This window comes from Pelecanus crispus, chromosome 9, assembly GCF_030463565.1.
Source record: "Pelecanus crispus isolate bPelCri1 chromosome 9, bPelCri1.pri, whole genome shotgun sequence".
Taxonomy (NCBI): domain Eukaryota; kingdom Metazoa; phylum Chordata; class Aves; order Pelecaniformes; family Pelecanidae; genus Pelecanus; species Pelecanus crispus.
The window spans coordinates 12,617,809-12,643,395 of NC_134651.1; the positions used below are offsets into that span (position 1 = coordinate 12,617,809).

The following is a 25,587-nucleotide window of genomic DNA, read 5'->3' on the forward strand; positions in this document are numbered from 1 at the left end:
GCATTATCCAATCTACAGGTATGGCTGAAGCTAACTATAGAAGAGGCTATGATGGATATAAAATTCAGCAGATGTTGCAGGGTACACACAGATAAGAAAACACGAAAATCATGGGAACTTCTAATCTACCAATACAAAAAGGTAACGGGGAATATAACAAAACTCCTTGTCTGTTCAGCAACGAGTATTAAAAAAAAAAAAAAAAAAAAAAAAAAAAAATCACACTAAGGGCTTCTTTCCAGCTTGTTTCAGCCTCAAACATGACCTCGGCTTAAACTTGTCCGAACTTGGTTTTGAAAACCCAACATTTTTAAATGAACATTTCTGACCAGCTCTAATAGTGGAAGCTAGAACTACAAAATAATAGAAGTCATCAGCATTAAGCCTGCACTGCATATCTAGAATTGTTTAATTGCATTATGACAGAAAACAGTTCTGGATCTTTGCCCCTCTTCTCTATTTTTTTGTGAAAGAGGACAACATTTCCCCCCTGCCTTTTTTTTTTTTTTTTTTTCTTCTAAGAGTGAGGAAAATCCTGCACATACAGATTGCTGAAGACAGCTTCCATAAACATCCTAATCTTACTGTATACCAGCCCAGATAAAACATCAGATAAATGTGTCAAATACAAAGAAAGACCACTGTGATTGATCCTGCTTTGTGCTACTGCCGAACCCAAAGTTTTCTTACCTCTGTTGCTTGTCCCAGGCCCTTTGTATTGTCAGAGTTTGGGGGAAACTCTGATCAGAATGAAATATAACAGTTTTTCTGATTACCTCACCACAGAGCCCCACAAACCCTGTGCCGGCACCAGGGAAAAATGCTGGTGCAGGCAGCAGAGTCCTTTGTTCTGGTGGCACGGATTACTTCTGCTGATTTAAAGCACCCACCAAACTCCAGCCTAAGTGGAGAGAGCAAATGAATTGGACTGATCAGAACCTGCTTAAGAATCTGTAGATGGTGAAGGAGGCAATAAGATATCTGTGTATATCCTGCAGGGACACAGCATACACTTTCAAGGGAATTTATGAAACAGACACTTATTTTACACAAGCCATCTCCCATAATACATTAGTCTGTCCTAGGGTTTCTTCTGCTTTACTTCCATAATTTAATTCTTGTTAATGTTTTAGTGAAAATGACAGCAAATTCCAACCTTCCCCTCCTCCAAGTTGTATACTTGCAGTAGGTTTAAAGCAGAGTAATAGTGCTAAAACTATGCAACATTGCTATATCCAAAACTGACATTACCAATAGGGTCTCTCCTATGCCAACATTGTTGTAAAACTAACAGAAGGGCAATTTCCAAACAAATATACTGTCCCAATACAAATAAAAATGATGTAACCTGAAAAATTTCTAATAAGCACAGCCAATCACAGTATTTGTAATCACTGGAATTACCTGTGATACATATAACTTGCCTTAAGGTTTCACAGTATAGTTGTATGTTACCATATAAGAAAGAGAGAAGGATGCAAATTATTTCAGAGATGACAAGAAACAAGCAAGATTAATTTAGAAAAAAAAAATTCCAAGCTTCCACATGGACTAGATGTTTAAATACCTATTTATTTTAAAAAATTATTACAACATTGGTTCACCTATAAGGTGCAAGTGTTTTTCGTAGGTATTCTGGAAGATGGAACTGAATTCCACCACCTACCTCACAATATACTAACATCCTTCAGCACACAGCTGTGCTGGCAAAGTCTGTTTTAATACTACCCATTTTAACAAAGAAATAGGCTTCCCAAGTAATGAGCCATATTTTCTGGCAGAAGAGTTACAAAGAAAAGGTTTCTTTCAAGTCTGTTTCGGAGAGGGTTTAACCACAAACATGAGAATTCTCAATTGTTTTTTGTTTCACTTTATCTTACCAAAGAACATTTAAAACCTAGTGTTTACATATTGTTTAGACCATAAGGCACGGGAGTACTAGTCAAGAACTTCACATATTCTGAGCTATCATTTAATATTTCTAAAGAAATAACGCCCTGCAAAATAACATTAGGTATGAAGAAATGAAAATACACTTTGAACAACAAATGAGCTCATAGCATGATAGAAGAGACACCAAAGCTGGTTAGCAGTAACAACGAAGTTTTTCCAGACTTTCCCTCAACCTACAGTGATTTTTAAAACTTGGCATTTCTGTTTAGCAGTAGAAATTCAGTGGAAAGCAGACTAAATTGGAGCTGCATTTTGATGCTGCAGTATAGCCTCTTAAATCATTCAAAATGGGTCTAACCAATTACAAGTTTGGTTAATAAGGTTGCAGCATTTTTACTCACACGATGGCCATGAGAATGCTATCTTATACACAGCATCCGTGATTTCATGCGTTCGTATGGGGAGCTAAGAGTGAGGGGCTGCCAGGACCATAAAAAAAGGCAAATGCTAGGGAAAAAAGAGACTAAGCTACACTGTAAAATAAGAATACCTTGAGAATTAGATAGAAGCAATATATGATAAAATACAGTGTGAATTCTGAACCTGCAAATGAGGAACTGCTTTCGGTTATTTGCAATCCCCGCCTTGCCCCCCTGCAAACTTCAAACAAGTATTTAAATTTCCCAAAGTCCAGAACACATCATCCCTAAGACTCGGCGACAGTTTTGATCTTGGCCAATTTCTCTAGAACCCTCTCCCCACTCCAGAAAACAGACCTTAAATGGGACCAGAAACGGGGCAGAAGAGTACAGCACTCACTGTACAAAACAATTCAACAACTCCATCCTCTTCCCCACCTTCCTCCTAAAAATATCTGAATGAAAGGAACAGCTCTAACAAAACCAGGAGAGAAATAAAGAAAAAAGCACTCCAGTGATTGGTTATATATTTACATATATGCTACTCTGCAGTACAGCAGCAGCTGGTGCTTTTCCAAAAGAGAAGTGGGAGTGAGGTAAAAGATCAAAAACTAAGGTATTTAATTGAAAATATCTTGTCATTTAAGACTTGTTTTAGTGATATTCTTCTGCTACTGTATCCATAAAATAACTGTTCAACAACCAGAAAATAAAAAGGTGTTATAGTACAAATTATTGTGCAAACTAAAAATTGTGCAAATATTTCCCTGCATTTCTCAGAAAAATGACAGAATGTTGCTGTGAGACTTTTTTTTTAAACAAATATTGTATCATGAATTAAGAAGGAATTGATGCCTGTCAAATCAACCAAGGAGTAACCAGCGTGATGCAGATTATTTGCTTTAATACGTATGTGCACACCCTTGCTACTTGACATACCATAAAATGCAAAGAGCAAACGACTAATTCCCCCCCAAAACCACAAACGCTGAATTTCACTATGAATAAGCTTATGAGTGAAATATGGCTATTATAATTTGAAGTAGGATTAACTTGTTTGCGTTCACATTTCATGGGTTAAAATTACTGTTACCAGAAATCTGCCTTAACAAAAAGGCTCTTCTAGCCTGCTAAAAATGGATGTGTTTCCTTGAAGACAAGATCATGTGGAATTTTGGCAAAGGGGAAGCGTTCTCTGGAACTAAGCTCTTTGTGAAAGATAAAAAAGCCAACAGTGCAAATATAAAACAAAATCTCAGAGTGGAGTCAGATCACTGACCTTTTCCATCTTAATTAGAATTCCGTTCAGAAAGCCAGCAAATCCTGTGTTAAATGTGACTAGAGAATACACTACGTTTAAAATTGCATCATTTGGCATTAAATGTAAACTCTCCCTGCTCAAAGAAGAATGTTCCTCTAACATCAAACATTAGCAGAGCTGTGTTCACACATCTTTAACTTAAGCCGTAACACAAATTCCGTCTCCGAAGGAAAACTGCTGATGCATAAAGATGCACTGTTTAAGGTACCAGGCCCTTCAACCCACTACAGATGCTATAAAGAGAGGGAGCTGCAGCTCAACTGTTGCTGGCACTCAAACTAGCTGTGCAGTGGGGAATTCCAATTCATCACGAGATGCTAATGTGATCAGTCCACTAATCCTGTTGCGATGGGAATATGGCTTTGGCTCTCATTCCAATTAAAAACGACAATGAGGGCCAGTTCTAGGCCTGGCCTCTGCTACAAAATTTTGTTGATAAAAATCTGCCTTTTGTTACCAGAGATCTGCACGTGTTCCCCACACACATTTAAAATTTTATTTATTTTTTAAATGTAAACCAGCAAAGCCTCGATTTTTGGCCGTCTGTTCAAAACCAAGAGTCAGCAACCACCATAACACCCGCTGGCAAAACGTTAATGTAAGAGAGATTGTGACATTATGTCAGCAGCTGTAAACTGTGGGCTCCCACCCATGATGTATCACATCTTCTGTAACAAGCCAGTTGCAGCTGTGCAACATCAGCCATGAATGTGCTGCAGTGATGCAACAATACTGGTATCTGTGAACTGATTTGAATCCTGATGGTGACACTGGCTGCTATAAACTGCTCTCAACTATGATGACTTCATTTGACGGGCAAGAAAATGTTCTGTTTTCCCTAAAACTATGAAGCATGTGTTGTAACTTAAAAGCACGCTCACCGTTTTCCTTTTATACCAGACAAATCTAAGACATGTTAGATTGCAGCTTACAGACAAAAATACATTTTCGTATCAATAATTAGATAAGCCAATCAATGACCAGGAGGCTGACAGCCAGTATGGTGACAGAAGGAAAAAGGCTGAATGAACTGCCGTAAGAGGACAAAGTACAGCTGTTCAAGAAGAAATACATTCAAATCTGGAACTGTGTAAACAGACTTTATTTTTCCACATACACAACTTAAAGACCAGAAGCAAACTCCAGTTTCACAATGATAACAACAAAACCGCAATCACCAGCGTCTCATTAAACACTGAAGAATATCCTTGAAGTAGCTGATGTAATCTTGCAGATATGTAAAGCAGCTCACCTGAACAACTCATTTACAACTACTGCTCAGGAAGTCACACTGCTCCCTGGAAATTAACTGCTTAGGTTACAGGCATCTTTCAGATAACGTCACTAAACAGATCTTTTGAGGAACTTGATGCCATTTGATTGCTCAATTAGGACATTTAGAGTCAACTCTATTAGAACGATTACTCACATTTCCAAATGCATTTGAAGCATGTTGTTATCTAAACCTTAACTCCACTTTTTGTCATTCATTCTATTAGCCACATAAATTCTGCATATTCATCCCTGTTTTACGAATTTATTTGTTTCACCTCCCAAACATTTCAGAACTTGAAATGAAAATCTGAGAAGAGCAATGCTTGTGATCCTGCCGATTTTCAGGAAACATTCCCATAAAACTACTAAAAGAAAATTAATAAAACGAAAGCATAGCTCTAAGCAGATAAGCTACTGGTATTATTTTACTAACGGTTTTCTTGCACAACAAAACTAGATATCATCATAAAAGAATACCTCTGTGATGTAGTTCTGATGCTGTTGGTCTCTGTACTCAGTACCTGGGAATGTTTTCCTTTCTAAGTACTGAAAACATTGGCATCCTTAGAGCTTCATTTCACACCTGGAGGACTTCCTGACACAGGAGGGGTGATTTTACCTCTTCCTGCCTGCTATGATATAACACTACCACTTTTGTCATACCCTAATTTAAAACAAACCTCAAATGTCGTCTCCTGACTCACCTTTTACTTACCTGACAGCCCTGTCAAACCTGAACTTTTCCCAACTATTCTCCCATGTATCTAAGATATACTTCTTGTAAACCTATTAAGTTAAGGTGAAAGAAGGTGGCATTTACTGAATCGAAATGAGGCTATTCTTTCTTTGTATTACCTAGGTAATGCACACTGCTGATGCAATAGCACCACGGCCCAAGCCGGAATACCCGAGTAATGGGCATAATGAAGACTGTTTTCACCTACGTTATTTTTGTAGCCCTGTAATGAAACACATCTCCCAATTCTAGCTTCAATTTCCAGTATTTTATGAGGGAAAATTATATTCAGACATGCAATCCGTCCTTGATACACTTATCACATTTCAATTCTCAGCAGATCCATTCTTGGTATGTATGATCACATTCCTACTTAGCAGCAGTACTAGCAGCATTAAATCGTGTTTTAACCCTTTCCATGGACTAACATTTTGTAACCAAGAATCTCCAACCTGCTGGCTTTTGCAACATGAACAGGCTATGATTTCTGCAGTTACAGAAAAAGAGGCAAAGGTTAGTGGTTTCTTCCAAATGTCAACTTGGTGGTGCTATGCCTGGAATGCAGAGGTGCTTACCACCAAAGCCTACTTCACCAACCTGAGAATATACCGCATAACATGCAAAACAAATTGAAAGGTTACACCTCACACTAAAATCAGCTCTCTGGATTTTCTGCCTTGTGTGCTGAAGACAAGGTTTGTAGCATGCTTTTAACCAAAGCTGCGTAACATTGTCCTTTGTAAAACCTGTTTCAAATCCTTGCCAAATCATTGTCAAGTTTCAGATGTGTGGATCAAAGTTTCATATATGCTGTTTCCTCTGGCTACACTTTTATTTTGGAACATGCAATACAAATAACAAAGCTTCTTGCCAAAGGTTTGAAAAAACAAGAAACCCCCTCACTTCTCTGAAGAACTCTCACAAATCCCTTGCTTGAAGCAATTTGAATGAGTGAGAACTATGGCCAAAGCATTTACCTTTTCCTTCAACACCTAGATTACCAAATGAAACCTGGCTAGTTTGTGTGTTTTTTAACTCAGGAGCATCTTAAGAACAGTCACACAGGGAGTTTTGCAGCATGTGGCTTCCAAATTACAACTACACTTGTTTTTTTTAAGCAGTAAGTTGCGCCTTCAACTCTTCTCCATTAAAACACATCACATAAAACCAAGAAATGAATCAAGTACAACTCTTACTGAGCTTAGTCTCTGCAACATTCACCACTCTCTGTTAAGACTAGAAAAATCTATGTAAAGATCTGTAAGAACTTTAATTATACTAAATAAGAAAACTCAGTCATACGTGGGATCAAAGAGGAAAACAGCACCAACTCCCATTCTCCTTCCCTTTTTTCTCTCCACATGATTTTAATGCATATTTGCTGTAGTTTAGCTTTCTCTTTTACACATGAATGAAAACCTCATGGGTGTCACCATAAAAAACACTGACTAAACACAAACACATATTTTACAGTCCTGCACTTAACATCAGCTGCTGTATGTCCTCTGACAAGAAAGCACATTCCCAATGAAAGCATGACCTTCTCACAGGAGCACACTGCATGAGTACTGCAAGAAGAGGATAAATATTCTAATCAGAGTTAACAACTTGGAATACAATGCCACTTCCTCTGAGAAATAATTTCATTTTCCTTTTGCAAGGAATAATAGTGTTTGTTTATTAAAAGTTTTAAAAAAAACCCAGAACCAGTGGAAACTATAGAACACCATTACACAGTTGTTCTTGTGTGGTTACTGGAGAACAGGCAAGAGTGACAAGTTCCAGTCCCTGCAAGGAACTGAGAACTCCTAATATGCCGTCAACTCCGGTTGCTTTTCCTCTAGTTGCCTCTTGAGCAGGAAAATCAGTAGGCTAAATGAATCATACTGTTATGTCAAGTATTATTTTTTCATTTTTCAATGTAGAACCTGTCTTCTCAGTCAGCCACTCTAAGCCAGTGAAGGGATCGATTCCTTAGTGGCCACGTGATATCATCCCCTCCCTTGCGCCAGCACTCCCAACCGTGCAGCCACACAGCCAGTTGGGTCTCATTACTGAGAACAAATCCTGCAAAAAAACAAAGCCACAAATAGTTTTCAGCCTGAGGCATGATCTGATTCATGCTGCAGTTGTGTAATCTCTAAGATCAATATAAGGGAGAGGATGAGAATGTGTGGCTGCATGTGTAGGGAAGAAAGGGACCATGACTTTTGGCAGTAGCGGGGATTTGTACTAGCTGGTTAATAATAACCATGAAACTGTACTTTTTTTGGTTCCTTAACACACACACTTCTAATAAAACACAGTTCTTTTCCCAGTAGCAATACAGGGTTGCAATCAAGTTTTGCTCATTACAGATACGTACCTGCGTACACAGCACAGTATTTTACGGATGGCACATGGTGGAGTAAAGCAAACAATTCAGGAATGAGATGCAACCACTTTTCAGAGGAGCAGCGAGCAGAATTCAGTGGCTTTAAAAAGGAGGCAGATGAATGAAGTCAGATGACCTACCAGCTGGGCCTTATGACTGGTCAGTAAACGATGGGATAGACTACAGACAGAATACAGACTGCAACTGCATGCACTGCTACAGCAGAGATGATGCAAAGTGGAACTGTTTATCCATGTTTGAAAATAAGGATTAATTCTAACTCCTTCCTGTGGGGTTTGGGGTTAAAGAAATTTTTACATATGCTCTGCTTCCAACTTCTGATGGACAGTGCCCCCCCCCCCCCCCCATCCAACCTTCTCTCTTCCAGAAATTTCATTCCCTTTCCTCACTGAACTTGGGCATCCAGCCAACAGCATAATCATGCTTCTCTTTCAAACAACCCTAAAACATAAAGCCAAACAAACTAAAATAAGTGAAAGTTGGAGAAGCAATGTTGCAAGAGATCTTACACTGAGGAAATGAACCAGAGTCTCCAGCTCACAAAGTCCGGTTAAATTGGGGAAGTTCAGTTCCTCACTGGCCAGCTGCATTGCAGGTCCCTCTGTTTTTTTGTGCAAAACATACACACAGTATTTATCACCAGGGAAGGCAGCCTTTGGACTACACCTACAAAGCTGGTAAGGCAGCATACACCCCTTCATTGACAAACATGGTTTAAAGAAGGCTATTTTGGTTTGACCCAAACCTACTCCTTGTTGACTTTAAACTAAAAAAGAAAGGAAAGAAAAAAAAAGAAAGAAGTCAAATCATAGCATGAAACCTGTATGTCTAGCCTTTTATACTAGTTTAACCAAGACAGTTTGAAATGCTACCTGAAAGCCTTGGAGATACACCCTCTGAGATCCAACTATACTGGTGTAAAATTATCACCTCTACTGGATACTCCTTACTAGCCCTTTGCTGTAAGCTACTGATTCTGCAACGCTTGTCTGAGCATTTCCCAATTCATATCAGGCAGAAAAAGTCAAGTTAGCTCACATGATTTTTCAAGTTGTTTAAACTACTCTTGCAAATTTTGCCTGAAGCTAACTTGGGGAAGATATACATGAACTGTATCTCTAGCAGATACGTAAGGGCAGTGACTTCCTTTGGCAGCACAGACTCCTTATCTGCACATTGACAAACAAGTTGAAGCCTTGCCTTTACAAAAAGGTTTAGAAAAAGAGGGGGAAGAAAGAAAACAACTTTTGAAAGAAAATCTTTAATCGTGATTCTATAAGCAGACATTACTTGGAACTGAATCAGATCAAAGTCCTCATTACTTAAGCATTCTATTTTCTTCTAGCATTAAGCAACCATCTCTGCTAAAACAAAGGAGACTAAGCTCGTTCTGTAAATGCTTTGCTGCAACACCATTACTTAGAATCATTACGTGGTTCAGATTTGCTGCTTTGATTCAGGCCCTCAATCACAGCATACACAACATGAAATTTACCTCTCCTCCTGTATTTCTTCCTCATGTGTTTTTATTTTTATTTAAGACATCTGCTTTTCTGGGTTCTCACATTCAGGATCATGGAGGATGAACACCAGTAAATGGACATACTCCCAGCAAAAGCATCAGTACTTTCCACTATTTTTGCTTCCCATAGGCCTTAGCTGGTCTTGTCCCATATTATTTAGGAAAGACATACCTCCCTTCTATGGCCTCTCTTCCCCAATCAGGAAATGATTTCTCATTTTCTTTTACACCTCTGCACTTTCCCATGAATACTTCAAGACAACCGACAACTCAAGACTTGAGTATAACTTCTCACTTTCACAGGGGCAGAACTAACCTGGTTGTCACTTCATAACTTACAGCAACTTGTTCTTAGTGATCTGGTTTCTGGAACAGAGGAGAGATGAACTGCTGCACAGACATAGGAATGAATGTGGCAAAGGGCTGCAACTTCTTCAACCTGCTATGACAGTGTTTCCTGAAACTACACTCAAGCTTAATTAAAATTCAGTTGAAGACATTCTTTTGCAGGCTCGAGTTGGAATGCTGAATCTAAAAGTCAAGTCACTTAACAATATGTATCTTTTATCTTGTTTTTAATTAAAAAGCTTGCTATTGTTGTTATAAAACTTGGCCTCACATCATGGTAAGTTGTATTAAAAAATATATTTCAGTACAAGATACAACGCAAGCTGCCACCTCCAGAACAGGAGGCCTAATGGTGTAGTGGGAAGACATTTGCTCTTTAAGAGAGAAGAGAAGGCTGCGTGTTCTATGTGGTGACTTCTCATTTTCTTACTTCTACAAGTTTAAAGAAACACACTTTTCTCATGGTCCAGAGACTGGCCAATAAGCACTCAGAGGGCTTCAAGGTCTTTATAGACATTATCATCTCCTTCAATTCCATTTCTCTCACCTTTCAGTTTTTACACGGAGAACCTATAGCATGCAGTGTGTACATAACATACCACACACAGAAGCAGCTATGTAAAATAGAAAAGACTCTTGCCAAGAAACTACACTGCACATACAATTTTCCCTCACAAGAGACAGGAAAACAAAAAAATGATAAATATTACTTCCTCCATTTCATGATTAGGCTCTAAGATACTATGCTAGATATCATAGTCTATAGTTTAAATCTAACGTCAACTTTCAGTTATTCAGAAAAGGAGGGGGAAGGGAGGGTCAGATAACGTGGATAAAGCAATACCATAGGTTAATACAAAACATAATGCAGACAGTGTACAACGATAAGTAATGACACTGCTGACAGAAGAGTATCAAGACCTCCTAGGTAGCACTGAGCCAGGCTAGAAAACCCCTGTAAGGCAGCACAGTGCCTTTGAATAAATTTATGCTGTCCAAGCTGGCACTCCCACAACCAGCTTAGGCACTCCAAGTACACCTACTACATTGCTAAACCACCCTCAACAATCTGTTCATAGCTATGGGGAGTTCTACCTGAAGAGACTCTCAGTGAGGAAGATCATATGTTACTGTCACTTTGCTTAATGGTCTGCCCTGGCTTTCATCTGTATCAGTGAAATAACTCATACATTCAGCAATTCCAACAGCTCTGCAACTAATCCGTAACTTGGGGAAGGAGACCTGGCACAGAATAAAGGCAGGAATACGTCAGTCAGGAGGGCTGGAAATGTAAAATGCAACCAACAAAGACTTCATATTTCTACCATTCGTCTATTTATTTTACTAAAAGCTAGGAATCACTTCAATTCATCTTAATATTGTACATAAAATTCTCCATCTACAAGTATTTTCACGTACAAATATGTCAGCTAATATAACAGCTGCCATTTACCTAGTATCACATTAGTTTTGCATATTCTCCCCTATCACCATTCGGCTAAAATATATTACCTTACTCCCTTTTTTCCCCCTACAGACAATTATAAGTAGAATGATATATTAAAGTCAGCAATAGATGGACAGACCATAAAGAAAAACATTTTAGCTGTGAATATATTTCAGAATGTTTTAAGTGGAGAGTTAGAAACAAACTAGCTCAAACCAGAACTGAAAATTCAAAGGTCCTAAAAAGCAAAGTGAGAAATTTCACATAAAAAGGCCAATTACTTTCAGAGAAAGGCAAGCATTTCTATAAAATTTTATGCCTGTTATTACTGCATTTCTCTGAAGCTCTTAATAGAGTGCCTCCGTATTTACGGTACTTAAGATAGAGCTTCATCAAACTACACAGTAAGGTCACCAAATATGTCTCATACCATTGCAGACACTCATCTGTCTTCAGCAGAACGGTATTTTATTGAGGAGAAAAGTCAATAAAGTCCAACAGTCAAAAGTCCTATGTTCTTTTAATGACTCCTTGAGGCCATCTCTCATGCTGACATCATCCCTAACAAAAAAAGTCTGTTACACTTTACACAAGCAGCATTGCAATTTTCAATAGGACAATTATTGCCAGAATTCTAGAAGAAGAGCTGGAGTCTTACCAAGTCATCTGTGCAGTACAAGCCATTTTAGTGTCAAGAAATAAAACAACAGTATAGGATATGTATGGAAAATATCCTCTATCAAACAGAAAGAACAGCCAAATGAGGAGATAAATGACAGCAATTGCCAAAACATATGTTCATAATATGAAATAAATTTTGAATCTGGAAACCGTAAGAGTCACCTTCAATCAAAAACACACCATGCAGACATTAGCAGGGATGAAGGACCACAGAACTGACAGTCACAGTTTCATACATCTTTGCTTTTTTTAAAAGCTAAGCTTGCTAAAATCTAGTAGCAAGGCTATCAAAACGATTGTTACATTCTCAAATTAATTTGAAGTGAATTGTATACATCTTTTCACAAAAACCCAAACATTATGAATCCCTGGCAGCAAACACACAAAACAAAATCCAAACTGATCCAACTATAACTAAAAATAGATTTTTTTTTTTTTTTTTTCAAAACCAAACCAAACCCATCCCTGTTCAGGAAAATGCTTAAGTCAAGGTTTAACAGTAAACATCACTCTTAAGAGGCCATGATGGAAATTAATCTCAAACTGCAGTAGTCACTTTGAAAGTTTTTGGCTGGTTGGCCCTATCCCTCCAGCTCCTTCCGAGAAGCATCAGCTTTGTGCATGTGACAACTCTACCTATACCGGCTTGGTACAAATGGCACGGAGCAGGAGAAAACAGAGAACGAAAGCTTTTTGCCTTGCTAGAAGAATTCTTGCCACACAGAGCCACAGCAGAAAAGCTGTGTGGTGACTGCCCACACTGCACAATAACGATGAGAATTCCACTTCCAGAGATCTCCGTTATTCCATTTCATAATGACTATTTAACTGCTAGTATTTTTAGAGCTCTACATATACATAAAACCTTATTTACAAAAAGCGTTCATTTGCAAATGTGTAAAAAATGCAAATGGAAAAATCTCAAAGTTACAGAGAGACTGCTTCATACATGCTAACACATGGACACTAGCATGACGCTCGAAATGCATGAAAGCATACTAGTGCTCCTCAGCAACATGACACCCTGCCTTCTGCCCACTGCTTATGAAATACTTGACTGTGTTCCAGCAGAGCAGGGTTTCATTTTACAAGAGTGCTTCACAAAGTTAGCAGTGAGGGGAAGTGTGCAGTAAATGAACTCATCCCCCCCAACCCCCCAGATAATGTTTCTTCAGGTACAAAAGGAATTACCCAACTAAACAAATCAACTTAAAAAAAAAATTCATTTTAAGGCAAGAGACATTAAAAAAAGCTTTGAAAATGGAGCTAGAACTATTGCCAGATTGTAAATCCATGTGCAAGCCTCTGGATCCATCTATTATTTTTTCCTATTAAAAATTATGAGTATTGTTAAAAAGATACAATTAGTATTTATTCAATCCATTTATCTTTCCCAAAACCTCACTAGGATAACAGGTTTGGGTAAAAAGAGGGACAACTGTCTTCAACTTAGGTGAAAAAGCAGGTAAACTAGTAGTTCCAGCACCGTAAAAAAAATCCCAAACAAATCCAACCCTAAAACAGAAAATAGTCCCACAGCCAACAGTCACTCCCTGGATTTTAATCAAGAGACTTAATGGAAATAATCCAACTTTAACAACTTTCAGAAGTCGGCACAGAGGAGTGGGGAGATAGGAGAGAAGGGGTTTGATGCAGCAAGGTACTAGATAGCATAAGAGTCCTGAAATTATAAATTTGATTTTCACTAAACAGAAAAAAATAAGCCAATGAATCACACACAGCAAAATGGAACGGTTATACATTGAAAATAATCAGCCCCGATATGCAATTTTTTAAAGACATTATAAAAAAGGCACAGCACGAAAAGATTAATTTAGCTTCGGTATAAATATGGAAGTGATCAGCAAAAAGAAAGCAGTAAGGGTAGGAAAATGTGAGTCAAGCAGGATATTTGAAGTTTATACAAAAAGAAAAATTATGATAAAGCACTAACAATAGTGACAGTACTGAATATTTCTCTTGCCCTAAAAGTAACATTGATCTCATTATTGTAAGTACAAGATGATGAAGAAAATCCCAAGATCACTAGAAGCACAGAAACGCATCTACACTTCTAACAGAAGTAAAATAAAACTCTTCAGCCTACTCTAAAGCAAGAATGAGAAACTTGTGAAAAGTCTCACCATAAAATGTATTTGAAAATAAAACCATTTTAGTTTATATTTCACCTGATAATATTTAACATGCTTTACAAACAAGAATTTCCCCATCTCTATTAAACTGCAACTACAGCCAAAGAAGAAACAGCCATTATAACTGTGACAAGAAATACCACATGAAAGAAATAGAGCACTGCATTTCATTGATGCAGAGTCAGATAGCAGGAGTGGCAGCAATCATAAGACAAGATGCCATAAACTGCTTCAAAATTTGGTAAAAGAAAATTTGCCACTGGAGTTTGACATCCCCTGAAGAACTTAACACCAACAATACAGCAGGAATGACTCTTCTGTCACAAGAGCTACATGGAAAAGTTGTCACGTGGAAAGTAACAAGAAGAAAGCTCTTGAACAGCTGGAGTGAAATAAAGTTTATTACAGTGAAGTTATACTGATGCTACAGGCATGAAGCAAAATTAAAGTTACATTTACAATTTAATATGCATGCACACACTTATTAAACCCTTGTTCATTAATCTTTCTCATCACGGAAGATGCTACCTGTCAGAGGTAGGCTAACTCTGTCTTATGAATCAAGATCTCCACAAACTATTTTTGCTTATCAAAAAGGATGCCTCCAGCTTTACAACTGTTAACATCTCTAGTTCCTCCTAAGTACTGTCACCCCTGCACAACCTGCAATTTTATGAGATTACATAATGTAGTAATATAGTTTCAAATCAACTGGCATGGAAATAAAATACAAAAGCATATAAAAAACCTCTTTCAACAAATTTAGTCTTTGTGCAATACAAAACTTGAAATGAAATTAAACTCAAGTCCCCCAAATAAGATGGATGGTTTATGATTTCTTCTTTCCTCCTCTCTTCATGGAGCACAAACTGTGTTTTCTAGCTTTAAAATTACATGACTTTGCCTGAGAAGTAAATACACCAAACAAGTTCTTCTATAAATGCCTTGGACACAAGCACGTATACTGTGCAAACCGCAAGGAAGCAGGATGTACCACACAAATTAGAGAAAGCAAGATGCAGAGACAGGAAACAGTGGTAGAAGGATTTCTTTAAGGTAAAAAACAGAGAATGGAAATAGAATAGGCAAATCTAAGAAACATCATTTATTTTAAGTAGGAAACCATTTTCTTCTAATATGATTAAAAAATAGACACCAGTGTTCAACAGACTGAAATATCCCCAATTGAGAAAAACAGAAGTATAAACCGCTTCTCCAAGAGTGAAGCGGTAGCAGGACTCATTTTAGCACTATTTGTGAAAGCAGAGATGGCAGATGTTTAAAAGACTACATCTGTATTAGTTACATAATTAATACCCAAATCATGTGCACTAGCAATATGTGGGGAAAAAAGTTGTGCCTTACCTCCTCAAAGTGCTGTATATTCCTTAACTAATAGTAGTAAACACAACTTTCTCACTGTTCCCTAATAGCGATTTGAATAGAACGTTATGGTGCAGAAAAAGTTGAACTCAAGAAAAACATATGAAGCACGTTAATTTCATAAGGAATAGACAGTTCTGGCAATGAAAGCCATGTTCAACGATTTATTTTATTAGTACTTTAATATGTTGGTCTAGATGAAATTCTATGAACTAGAAGAGATTCTTGCATTAAGTAACAAAAATGCTCTTTTGAAAAAAAGCAAGAAGAGCAATCAAGCTTTGCAACCTGTAATATAGTACTGCCAAGGTATTTTCAATACCTGAAAGAATAAATTTTTAGAGAACATGGTATATAGAGGTGTTTGTAGCCACAAAAGTATCCTCAAAAACAAAATACAAGCTTCAGATCTAGGATACAAGTAGTTTGTACCACACGCTTTATTCATACTTATCATTTTTCATATTTATTCAACATGATCATAACCATCTGCACGTTTGAACTTCTGATGAATGTAATAATATGGAAAAAGCATAGAAAGTTAAATCTGTAAAAAATATGGCATATCGCAATCAATAAAGTTCTCAAAATAATTACAATACAGGTGTGTTTTTGTAACCCCTCACATTCTTGATATCTTAAAGTATAGCCCTGGGAAAAAGTTAATTCTTCAAATTATAACAAGTCAAGTCGGAGAGAAACTATGGCATCATCTTCGTATTAAGGTTGTGGGTTTGGGGTTTGTTTTTTTTTTTTTTAATAAACACATTAACACTCTTAAAAATTATTTCTGGTAGTATAAATAAACCTTCAGGTAAACAGTAACAGACTGTAAAAAGAATGTTTTTGAACAGAAAACTAGCTTCCTTCTTACTCTACATAAAGAGAGAATAAATCTCTCACTCAAAGTCATTTGCTAACATTCACCATATCAATTAGCCAAGAGAAAGAAGGATGTAGTACTTTGGGAAGATTTTAAATAGTTGTTCTGCATTTGGACACTAACAAAATAAACCAAAATTTTCTACCTCACTTCAAATTACAAGTTTTTAATGCTTTTCCCTCCTCAGGGAAACAAACAAAAAAACCCAGCAGAGAGAAAAACCGTGAGCAAGTATCTTAAAAACAAAAAAATAAGAAAAATATGTTAAGTTGATCATAGGAAGAAATTTGCAGTATTGTCTCATGATAAATGATATGAAAGCACCTTTAAACTGAAAATTCAATTTGAAAAGCTGATTTTAAAAAAAAATGTGTTTTCAAGGAGAACAGCAACTGCAAAACAGACTGAACAGTACCAGTGGGTGGGGGGGGTAGTATTCTCCGTGAAAATCTCCTCCACCATGCTCAGAATGAGAAGCCAGCATTTAATCACCAGTGAAGGGTATTAACAGTGAAGCTTCCAGGCTTTCCTTCTTACACTATAACTTTTAAGGGTAATTATAACAGTGTTCTGACACACAGGCATCCTTGAATGATGGGCTATGACTTGCACAGCAAAACAGAGCCATGCAATATATACTACTTGAATATTTTGCTACACATTTACAGTTCAAATGATGAATCTGCTGTTTTAGCACAGATGGGTTCCAAAGATTATTTTTTTACCCTGCTAAGCACAAATCTACCCACCCCTTGGCAAGCCAGAAGAATAAAAGGAAGTAGCAGATATTTTATGGCTCATAACCACCTTCAGTTATGGCCCTCTACAAAAACATGTATTCCGTAGCTGAGCTTGGAGTCAACATAATGGCAAGCACCTAACTGTCCTGCTATTATTGCGCTCAATGACTCTCTTGCTCCTAGAGAACAGCGTGTATGACACTAAGTCAAAGACCAGTAAAAGCCTTAGGCTACAACCGAATTAAGGGGTAATATATATATGGCCATAAATAATAGTAATAATGAATTAAGCAGGTTTCAATTACTACTCGTCTCATCAGCACCCTAAAATTAATGTTCTCCTTGGATTTAAAAGGAATTTTCTACCCAAGATTAAGATACCGATTATTCCTCTTTTTATCGTGCTAACAACTTGGATGAGAAGACTGGAGTTGGCAATGAGAGAGACATTTGAGACAGAGGGCAAGATTAACAAGGAAAGAAGAAAAGGTTAAGACATGGAAGCTGGGCAGAAGGTGATGGAAAAAAAAAGAAACAGGGGCAGAAGGGGCAGAACTGAGATAACAACATATTGCTGGGGACACGACATACGGCATGGAACACGGAGGAACCCCAACCTGCTAGACCCCAATCCCCCCCCGGTACCAAGCACAGAACCCAAGACCTGCACATCCCATCACTCCTCTGCTCTCAAACATCTACAGAACCCCGGAGGCAGAGCATCCCACTCTACAAACAGGTCCTAGGGAAAGACAACCTCTTGCTATCTTATTGGCTCAGGTAAGAGAGACCTGACAGACGTAAAGGTTTGAACTGTGCTGATGAGTCATGTGGATGCCAGCATGATTCCACAGGACTGAATCTAGAAATCCAGCCTGAATCTCAGACTGAAATTCAGCCTGAATTCAGAATTCAGCATTAGAAAAGTAACCTGAAAAGGGCACTGATATTTTGTACAAAGAAAACTCAATTTAAAACTTATGTAAGACTGCAAAATCAAGCACACAGACAGTATAGTCTAAAATCAAAGATGTCCACCTAAGTTTAATTGTGCATTTCCTGTGCACGTATACTGTCCACAGGTATTTCACAACGACATACTACTTTTTGTTCCTCTTCCAAGATATTTCTGTTCAAGTACATTTCTTCAAACAAGATGAAATTACTATAGAATCAGGACTGGTCACAGTAACTGTCATGCAAGAGATTGATATTGAAAAGCCATTAGGGAATAAAGCAGGGAATTACAGAAAGAAAAAGGGATGGCTAACCTGAAAGCTAGTGAACACTGCTTTGGTAAAATGGATTGCATCCTGTCAGTGCTGTATTTCCTTCATAATACTAAGCAAATCTTCTAAACTAATTTTTCCAAAGGTAGTAATTAATCATATTTCTACTTTTCTAGATGTTGGGCTTGATTTCCAGTACTCCTGAGGAGTCACCAAGGCATCTGAAGGTAATAAGAACTGCATTTAAAAAAAAAAAAAAAATTAACCCATAATAGCTGGGTTGCCTAGAAGTTCAGGCACTAAATGTTTTGAATTTGGTACCCCAAATCAGCAAATGCTTTCAAACTTTGTGTAATCACAAGCTTCATATATGTAAAATGCAGTAACATCACCTTGCCTCACTTCAGAGATTACACGAAAAATAGTGTCTGAAACTTTTTCAATAGTAGGGAGCACTACTAAAAAGCCCAAGGCAACAATAACATATTTCTGTATTCAGAGCTAAGTTTCAACAATAAGCAGAATAAAGAGACTAAAATTCACATGGGTCATAGAACAATGGGGGAAAAAAATTGAATAGATGCTCACTAATCCTGCTGCCCTCTGTACAGAGCAGACTATGGTTAAAAACCATATGTTCCAGCAGCCAACACCTGGGCTGCATAGCAAGTGGGATTTTTTAGGCATATCCTCATTTTGGAGTGCTTGAACTACATTTAGAGAAGACTATGACTGTAAATACTTCATTTTCAAATCAGTAACATTACTGGCTAGAAAAGAACAAAGACTCTGCTTGCTCTAAGGAGACTTCTGGGCTCTGTCAGTAAAAGCAGCTGTCTGTAGTGTGGAATCATAAGTGAGGCTGAAGTAAAGGACTATTGGGACAGTTTTGGGGACTTCAGAGTGAAAAATAAAGCCCTCTTCCTGCATATACAGAAAAGTACTAACTTATGCAAAACAATATAAAGAAAAGACCACAATGTATTTATTACCCCTTGCAGCTTCTCTAAATATCTATAATTCACAGAACTAAAGCAGTATCTTAACTCTAATGCACTGATAAAGTCTAACCGCCAAGACACTTTTAACGTGAATGGGTTTTCACCCCTCCACTTTGGAGAGAGGTCATAGCAGATGAAGAAAGCACACTGCATAGCCCATGACTTCAGCTAAATACACAACTGCAATTCATTCAAGCTGTTTGGCTAACATCGGAAACCATGAGATCCAAGCCTGATTAGTTATTAAACAGAGAAGAACCCTTGACTTGAGTTATAGCCTTCTCATTAGCTACCATGTAATTTTATTTTAACACATGCTATATAATTTGCAGTGTTTGTTGTAACTAATTCTTTACTGCTGGTTCTTCTACTGAAGAAACTAATTATGTCTACTGCAGTCTAAAGCTAAACCTAAACCATCAGTTTAAAATTACTTGCATAAAATAACAGATTTTGCCAAATGAAAGCATGAGATCCAAATCTGTCAGCCGTAAAGTCTCACTGAATGCAATTCAGTTCTATGAGCCATGCTCTGAAAGAAAAAAATTCCCAGGCCCACTGACTCAAGGGCTAGGATATTGTTTTACAAAAAAATAATTAGCAAATTTACAAGAAGTCAGTGGTAAAAGGTTACAAAATAGACTTAAGGTGTGATTTCACAATTGATGCAAGTCAATTTAAGCTTACATATCTGCTAAAACAGGCCCTCTCATTCTCATCACCCCATAGTCTTTCCACCCTTTCTGTTTGCGGCACCTGTGCACACGTGAAAACACAGCAAGCTGTCCAAGGATTTGATGCAACTAGTTACTGGCTGAGTTTTCAGCCAGATAAGTATGAAACAGCTTGCTGGAAGGCAGTATGATTGCTGGTGTTGACTGTGCAGCAGGAGATGAAGACAGAACTTCCCCTTTTGGCATCAGCATAGAACTTGGATCACATTAGGCTATGTATTTACAACTGACTTCAGGGAGTATTTAACCAATATAAATTTGCTACCTCCAAGCACAGGTACAGCCACAGGAGAAGAGGGCTGGAAACACCACAAGAGAAACAAAGACTTTTCCTTTTTTCCTAAACTAATTTGTCCTTCATGTGACTGCAGGACTCAATATATTCACCTATCAATCTCTCTCCTCTTTACTTTTTATGTATAGTTATCTCCAAAAATATAACTAAGAGTGTGTGTGCAGACAAGACAGTATTTAAAAACAAACAAAAAAGTCTGATCATGATGGAGGCAGGGAAGTGGAAGACTACTAGGGAAGTAACTAGAAACACATGCAATCCTGAACAGCACTCAGAAGACTTTACTGGTAGTAAAAGTTTGATTGTGGGACTTTTTTTTGTTTTAAAAGATCAACTCGCTAAACAAAGGCATTCCGAATGTCACGTATTACTTTTATTGCAACAAGGCTTAGAAACTACAAGCTCAGACTCCACTTTCCCAGTTGCTATAAAACATCAAGCAAACAGACTGCCTGTGCGCCAAGAACCTTTGAGCATTACTGCAGGCCTCAGCTCTCCATCAAAACCCAACACAACCCATTCAACAAAAATGAACTACAAACTACGACAGTCAGCTGCTCTCCACATTTTGAGGGTAACAAAAAAAGCAAGAGAACTGATCTCAATTTAACAACTTACCAAAGCACCACTCTCAGTTAATTCCATTAGCCGAGACTAAGAATTGCCAGTATTTACGCATGGAACATACATGAGATCCAGACTTTCTAATAACAGAAGCATAAGAAAGAAAACAAGAGGGAGCAACAGTCAAACTATAAAGGGACTGACAAGTAGGAGGTAAGACCGAAAAATGCAACTGAACCGAACAAGGTAGATTACCCTCTAAAGTTTGGGAAAAGATTATCATCCTCCCTCCTTCTTGCCTCTATAGCTACTAGAACCTCTGGACAGTGTATTTCTGTTTGGGTTTTAGTAAGGGCAGAGGCAAGTATAGAAATCTGAGCACAAGACTCTGAACTACCCTAATGACATTTTAGGTTTTGATTTTTAATAATGAAACTTACCAACACTGTAAACTCTTCTGTCAAATAGCCTGCAACTTGAACAAAGAACAATCCCATTTCCTCCCAAGTTATCTTAAAGATCATAATAAAATTACATTCAAGATATAGTAACCCAAAGAGGTTTTTTTCAAACAATTATTTAATTTTAGGATGGTTTGGATTCTGCTGTTGTGGCTTTAAGAACAAGTGTTTGGGAAATGTGGCCTCTGCCAGACTGTACTTCTCAAGCTGTTTTACATTTCATCAGGTAATATCAACTAAATTTCTGGCAGGGAAGAAAAATACCAGTGAGACTTCTTACTGCAGAACGCTCACATAGTGACTGTAATCCTTCTAAACACATGCAAGCACTTAGTATATAGAAATTTCATTGACACTATGGTCAGATTTTACCGTTTCTATGGAGAGCTGCTAAGAACAAAACTATAGCAATACCTTATTGGCAAAGTCATTCAAAAGGTAGTAGCAGACAACTTTTTTCTTCCTTTCCAGAGTCTTGCTATCCTTTTTCACTACTAATACATTCCTGAAACAAGACATAGTACTCTGCATGTAATTATCTTACTAGTTGAATTCCATATAACAGCCATTTCTTCTAAACCCACATATTCCCATCTTCTCCTTTAAAAATGGAGACAGTGAGTGGTTTAGGTAATTACAGCTGTCATGGATGGTTTGACAAATAATTTTTCTGCTCAATGTATGCTTTAGGCCACTGGGAAAGCTGTCAAATAATGACATCAGAGTCTACATTAACACTGGCAAAATGCAACTGTGTTTCCTTTCATACTTAACTCAGCTGGTTTATAGCCCTTCCTTTTCCTATTCCCTGGTTGAGTACAAGAGTGGAATGAGCAAATGGGTTGTAATTCAACCAACATAAAATGGGGATGGATAATGCAGGTTCAATGAAAGAGTATTAAAGAAAAAGAGAAGCACATCCTTGCTTTGTTAATGAAGAAGCTTGTTCATTCTTTATCATCAATAAGCTTTGTAAGCTTGAGTCACTTCCTAAAATTCCAATTAAGTTGTAAGGGATGAGCATAAAACACAGCTGCTTTCCCTTCTCTTTCAGTATCTAAGTTATTATTACATTGCATTTCTTGTACATGAGCCATCCCACACGTACAAGAGCGTTAGATGGACTACTGCGTCACACACTGTGGGCAGCTACCTTTCTGCTAATCCATTCCAAAGCTCTCAAGCATAGACCACCCCATCTTCAATTTGATTTTATATTACATGATCTTAATTCCAATCAAAGTGCAAAACAACCAGAAACTCACTATTACTTCAGTGCCTGAAGTTACCTGCTCAGTTCTGAGAACAACCTTGAGCACTGATCTTGGTTTAAAAAGCCTTCTGTGGGTCTTCACCATCTGGAAGACAGCAGTGCCCAGAAGCAGCTGAGGCTCTGACATTACTAGAGAATTCACTTTCCAGTGAAAAGTTTAGTGACTAAGGCAAATGATTAACGAGGAACTTAATTTTTCTGCTGATGCCTAACAGAAATATGGTATTAACTTCCAGAATAAAAATGCAGCAAACCTGATCTGGTCATATGGTTTAGTTTTAGATAGTTCTGCGAGGAGCAGGGAGTTGGACTCGATGAACCTTATGGGTCCCTTCCAACTTGAGATATTCTATGATTCTATGATCTGTTTATCAAATATTTTTCCAAAGTTAAGTTACACCTGCCAGAAACTCAGCTCTGATGATTGTTTAGTGAGCGGTTAATAATGGTACCTAGAAGCTGTTACAGCTTAAGCACTAGGGTTAGTATTACTGTCAATTCTGAACTCAGAAAAGATCCAAAGAAATGTGATCTTCCCATCGATTTAACATTTGAAAATGTGCCTTATGGCTGACATCTACTTAAAGAGATTCTCCCCTCACCCATCATCAACCTCAAAATTTGCACTGAGCGCCCAACAAATTTGATCAAGCATCTAATCTCTAACACCCTGTTCCTACTGACCCGCTTTGCTGGCTCATCTGCGTTAACAACAGCTTCCAGGCAAGACCAGTGATTCTGTTAAGGCTTAAGGCTATGCTAGATGCTGGTTTCCTAGCAGTGTAGTTACATTAGTGGGGGATGTGATTCATTCCCACCTCTTTAGCATCGATGCAGTCAGTGTGATGTGCAATTACTTTTGTTACTACAAGAACAGGAATGAGCTGTACCAGTATAATGTGATCCACACTAGAGTGGTGTCTATTCTAGCACATAAAAAGGAGGAAGATTTGCATATACGTTGTTTTGTCTTCGGTTTTATAGTTCGGGAGTAATTCCAATGATTTCTATAAAACTCCACATACATGCCCCATCTGATATGCTTTGAGTCTTTGCAGCACAGCATGCAGGAAGGCACTCGGAGTCTACAGTCTAGGGGGTTATTTTAAGTGTTTATTTTAAGCGTTTGTAACACCTAACACACATATACATTATACCATATTACTTGTGGCTACTCCCATATGAAAGAATTGGAAGTTACACAAGAAAGAAATTTATGTGGGGAAAGAAGTGAATTAAATTTGTAGCTGAGCACTCAACTGACAACTGCGGGTCAGGAACGCTTGCATGGATTTTTCTCCACTGCTCAGCCTTACTCAAAACAAAAAAGTCATAGAACAGACCACGCTAAAAAAAGGCACAAGATGAAGTTATTCACAGCAGCCTTCAAAACAGAGAATCTAAACGTGTCCCCCCAAATAAGCTTTGCTTCTTACAATTTAAGAACAGTTCTAGCTTTTTTCTAAGGTTCATTGTGATGATAAATGCACAAAAGTGTATGGCATGCACTGCCGCTTATTAGCATTTAATGCTTCTTGAACAACTACAATGCAAATATTCATCACAATAGATGGGAACCTTGGTGGAAACAAGAATTCCCACAAATTGTTTAAGAATACAGTAAATGAATAGTATTATAAACAAAAAGCCCAAATCCCTCACAAATGCATATGTTGTATTTGCTTACAGATTAGCCCACTACACATTCATTGTGCAACTGCATTTGTAGAAAACCCTTTGAACAGAAAAAGTTTTGTACCCTAACAAGAAGTGTTTTCTATTTATAGATGTGTTCAGGTCAAACAAATCACATCTGTCTCAAGGTTTGGTTGGGTGGTGGGGTGGTTTTTTTTTTTTTGCATTAGTGACAGATTTTTGCATAAATCGGATGTTGCAGGACAGAGTACGAAGTCAGACAATTTTAAAGGAGGCTCCATTTTGAATTACTTAACTGACAGAGTATCAACACGCTAAGAAACATGGTAACTTTCAAAAAGCAATTATTTGAAGTTTATTTCTAAGTGAGTTTATTTCTAAGCTTCTAAGCTACAACTCAAACAAAACATGAGAAAATCTAAATGACCGCATAGGAAGTAATGAAAGCTACAAACAAATGGAATGTTGACACCTTTTAAAACTACTTTTACTTCACAACTAGGCAGTCAAAGCATAAACTAAATTTGCTCTATATAATGCTTTAAGGAAACATGTACATCCTGCGCAAACTCTCATCATTTCCCAGGTCTCATCTCTCTATTCAGTACAGTGATACGCAAACACACTCCGCAGATAAGTTTTTGCTTATGATCAAGGTGCTTACAGGGAAAGTATACATTTTTAGTCTACTCCTATGAACATATTTGAGGAGCAGAGGGAAAAAAACAGCCCTATTGCTTACTGTACCCTGTAAAGTATTTCTTAAAAATTCTTAATATTTTTATCCGTATAATACAGGAGGAAAATTAAGAAAAGGGGCATGATTCCATTCACAGTACCTTTCATATCTTGCTTACGGCTGTCAGAAATGACAATAGTAGAAGTATAAGAGCACAAGAAACAGTTGTCTTTAGCGTATGCACACCTGACAGCCCTTCTTGGAAAATTGGTTTCCCTTGTCAACAGCACAAGATGAGAGGTGGCGAGGGTGCGTATATATGTGTATATACACATACACACACATCAGAACAAGAACATGTCTGGCTAAAACCACATCAGTGAGCAGCAGTACTGAGAAAAGCCTCATAACTCCTTTTAAAACAGTCTCCAACAAGGGAAACACCTCTAGAGTGGAGCCGATGAAGGAGAAAAAAAAAAAAACCCTAACAAATTGAGAG

The 25,587-nt window shown here is 37.7% G+C and overlaps 1 protein-coding gene across 1 annotated transcript in view; it reads right to left on the minus strand.

The window, feature by feature from the left end:
- Nucleotides 1-25,587, minus strand: part of LRCH3 (leucine rich repeats and calponin homology domain containing 3) — a 63,102-nt gene that overhangs the window by 36,724 nt on the left and 791 nt on the right. The window lies entirely within an intron of this gene.